This window comes from Palaemon carinicauda, unplaced genomic scaffold, assembly GCF_036898095.1.
Source record: "Palaemon carinicauda isolate YSFRI2023 unplaced genomic scaffold, ASM3689809v2 scaffold424, whole genome shotgun sequence".
NCBI classification, from domain to species: Eukaryota; Metazoa; Arthropoda; class Malacostraca; order Decapoda; family Palaemonidae; genus Palaemon; species Palaemon carinicauda.
Window position 1 is genome coordinate 42501 of NW_027171678.1, and position 4383 is coordinate 46883.

The 4383-nt window shown below is 28.7% G+C and overlaps 1 pseudogene; it reads right to left on the bottom strand.

Moving 5' to 3' along the window:
• Positions 1–1061, bottom strand: part of LOC137636873 (piggyBac transposable element-derived protein 4-like) — a 1180-nt pseudogene extending 119 nt beyond the window's left edge.
• Between the last annotated feature and the right edge of the window lie 3322 nt (positions 1062–4383).

The window sequence follows — 4383 nt, forward strand, 5'->3', positions numbered from 1 at the left end:
TAATCCACATGAACATATGGCTCGTCTATTTCTGTCACTTTTTTTTTTTTTTTTTTTTTTTTTTTTAGGAAGTTTCACTTTATATGTACCTACTGTTCCAAGGCTTCACAGTAAATTAACCTTGCTTGTGTCTTGCGAAGAACAAACATGCATTTTACCATCATTCCTTACCCATGTTACTGGCGAAGCTCCCTTTTTTTTTTTTTACTATTATTTGTTTCATTTCATTTAGCAGACCCTTTCTATTCACCCTAAGTGTTCCACAAGCTAAAGTTTTTACTCTGAAGTATTTTGTCAAAAAGGGATGCATTTATAAAAAGCTGTCCATGTAAATAATACGACCTTTGTTTTCATAACCCTCAAACAAAGCCAGAACAACGTGAGTATCCAACCCATCTGATGGTGGACAAGCAGCTTTTTTCCCAGTATACACATTAAACTTAAGTAGGTAACCAGTATGAGTACCTGTCATAGACCATGCTTTTATTCCCGAATTAGTTGAAGGCTTTGATGGTAAATATTGTTGGAAAAGTATCATACTTTTAAATTTCCTCATGCTTTCATCAATACTGATTTCTCTATTGCTTTTTTTTAACATAGTACTTCCCATATAAATCCATGTACCATATCTAAAATTGGCCTAATCTTAGAGAGTCTATCATTTCCATCGGAATCTTGGAGCATCAAATAAAAAGCTATTTTCAGTAAAGTAACTTTCAATTGTAAGCTATTTCAATAGCAACAACAGCTTTTATGTCATCAGCAGTTACATCTGACCATTGTTGGTATTTTGATCTTTTGGACAAAGGTTGTTTTTGCAGTCATCATTGATTTAAAATACTTATTAGTTTCTTTCCCAGCATGCTCGTAACCTTTTTTTCTGGAAAAACTGTGGGTGATGAGCATGTTGCTGGGCCGTCTTCATTTATATCCGTCGTATCATCATAATCATCATCATTTGGTTCATCAATATCTGACCCAAATCTTGAATCAGATCCAAATAAAATGTCATCAATTTCTTTTAAACATACTCGGCGAGAAGTAGAGGCTATATCACACATACAAAAGAAAAGAAAAAACAAATTCTTCAACCCAGAGTTAAAGAAAAAAATTAAAAGAACAAAGTCAGCTGACTGATAAAAACAGAGCAATATCGAATATTGTGTTAATAGTATAATAATTCCATAATTTACAACTATATATGAAATTTATGATACTGTGAAACAAGCATTTATTAACAAACTATATCTTTATTAACAACTTGTATCACTAAATTATGCTGTTAAAAATGAAGAGACCGATAGGCAACTAACAGACTGAACGTCAACTGACGAATGTAAACAAAGCTTCGGATTTAGGACACAAACTTCTTTTCTCATGAATGTGTTTGTCATTTGACTCTTATTCATTTAATTGAGTAAATTTCTATATTGATGCCTGAAAAAAAAAGAAAAAAATCATTATTTGTCACAATTTTGAACGTCCAATACTATGAAACACGTTTTTATTTGTGAAGTTGTCAGGGCAACTGTTCAGCTTAGAGCTGAACAGTTGTAAACAAGGCCAATATAGGCCTTGGTTGTAAACAAACTTTCGCTTTCGGTAAACGAACTTTGGAAATCATGATATGTATGAATAATATTGATTTATATTGAACAAATAACATGCATGTATATAATAATAATTTCATGTTGACACAACGTAAAAAAAGATAAATAAATAAAAAAAATCCTCGAGTGAATGAGAGAAGAATGACGAGAGCTTCAGGGCGTGGGTAGTTCATAAAATCGGCAACAGATGGCAGCATGTAAAAGGCTTATAATTTCTTACGCGGTGTGGAGTAAAGTCGTTCTCTGCCGTGAAAGGTTATGAATCTGAGTAAACTAATGTCGTTCTCCGCAGTGAAAGGGGTGCGTGTGTGCGATCTTAAATACCAGACTAACAGACATAGTTTCGTATTGTTTATTCCATTTTAATCTGGTTTATTAAATCCACCATACGCTTCTTTTGCTACCTGATGCAACAGCCACAGTAAAATAATAATCAATATTTTCCATTGCAGTCCACTGTCACATGCATTCACCGTTATAATTTAAATTTAACGAAAATAGGTTCACATAATATTTCCACACAATATCGCTGATGCAGTAACATTTTTTTTTTTAACTTGCATTCAAAGTGCAACTTTTATATAATCAACGTTAATAAAAGAATTACTATCGGAATAACTTACAGTATCTACGTTAACATTATTTCTTCTAGTAATATTTTCACATAAACGAAAATAAAAAAAAAACAATGTTGTGTTTCCTTTTCCCCTTTTAGGGGCTGGTGATAATGGCATCCGTTGAAGTATGAAACCAGTGGTTATGCAGATCGAAAGACATGGGAACCGGTGTTTTAGAGCTAAAGGAATGGCTTCGCAATGGAACGTATGTCATTCAACTAACAAAAAATAACTCATTTGAAAGCAAGGGATTGTAATTTTTTAAACATTTCATTCACTTTTTTTTACCACGTTATAACTAAATACTTATCTTTATCCGCTTTATATATTAGTACCAAGGTTTCAATTCATTATCTTTACTAACAATAACCAATGTTTTGAAACTCCATCTTTAATTGCTATATTTTAGTACCACAAATGTCAATTACATCTTTTTTCATTTACTTTGAATTTATATATATATATATATATATATATATATATATATATATATATATATATATATATATATATATATATATATATATATATATATATATATATATATATATATATATATATATGACAAAATCTTCATCCTCGTCTAAACCAATGACATCCGCCCCTTATACACCCTTCTGCACCCTCTCATTTTTTTATCAGGTATTCGTTTGCATTTATTCATCTTTACAACTTCTGAAGCCATTTACTTCATGAAATATAAAACTCTCACTATTCAATTCGGAACATTTCCCTCATCCAAAAATACCTAGGAAAATCTGGTCAACCAGTCAGAAAAAAATATACACATTTCTTACACGCATTCTTTCAGGTTATACTGTAATTAGGTCTTTCCTTCTTATATCCTCAAAATTCAACTACCATTCAAATTAACTACATAATCGACCTAAGACAGCAATACCGTTAGGTTGTTCCTATCCACTTACATAAGTTTCTTTTTTTGATAACCACTTGAACAGTAAAATTTATTTGTATTAAATTTTATATAGGCTAACTTCTATTACCTCATTAACAAATATAGATTTTATTCTTTTTGTTGTTTTAATAAATATTTTCATTTTGTCTATTATTTCATCCTTGTCTATCCTAACATTCATCTGCATGTGGGATTGTGTGGTATATGTGAGTGTATGTATGTGGAATTAATATAGATTCATATATCCATCTTTTGTATATTATTCTACTTGCGATGAAAATCTGACTTAATTAACCATACACACACACACACACACACACATATATATATATATATATATATATATATATATATATATATATATATATATATAAATACTTCATATATATACATATATTGATATATATATATATATATATATATATATATATATATATATATATATATATATATATATATATATATATATATATATATATATATATATATAAATATATACATATATATATAGTCACTGTTTATACAAGCTTGCCGACCAGGGTTCGATTCCAGGCCGGTCACAAGCTCTTGTCTTTGTGGAATTCTGCTTGTGGCTTTGATCCCGAGGTCGTTAAGAGAGTCCAGACATTAATATATCAAAAATATATATGGCTTGTTTGAGTATATATATATATATATATATATATATATATATATATATATATATATATATTTATATATATATATATATATATATATATATATATATATATATATATATATATATATATATATATATATATATATATATATCTATATATATATATATATATATATATATATATATATATATATATATATATATATATATATATATATATATATATATATATATATATATATATATATACTAAGATGTGTGTGTGTGTGTGTGTGTGAAAATTATGTGAAGTGTTCATGAGGAAATTTGTCAGAGTAGATTCTTGCACAAAAACTAAAAGCAAATGTTAACAAATTATGTTACCGGCTTACATTCCTGTATTCATGAGAGATACAGCAGAACATTTTATCCTTGAAGAATAATGAACACAGTGATTAAGACGGACGTATTTTTTTTTGTGGGGCTGGGGGGTGGCATCCAGAGCATAAATCATTCATGTCATGTCAACAAACAATCAAAGAATATGTCAAGTTCGATTTTAGTAACTTGAAAGCGGTTATAGTAAAAAAAGTTGTTGCAAAAAAAAAAAAAAAAATTAAA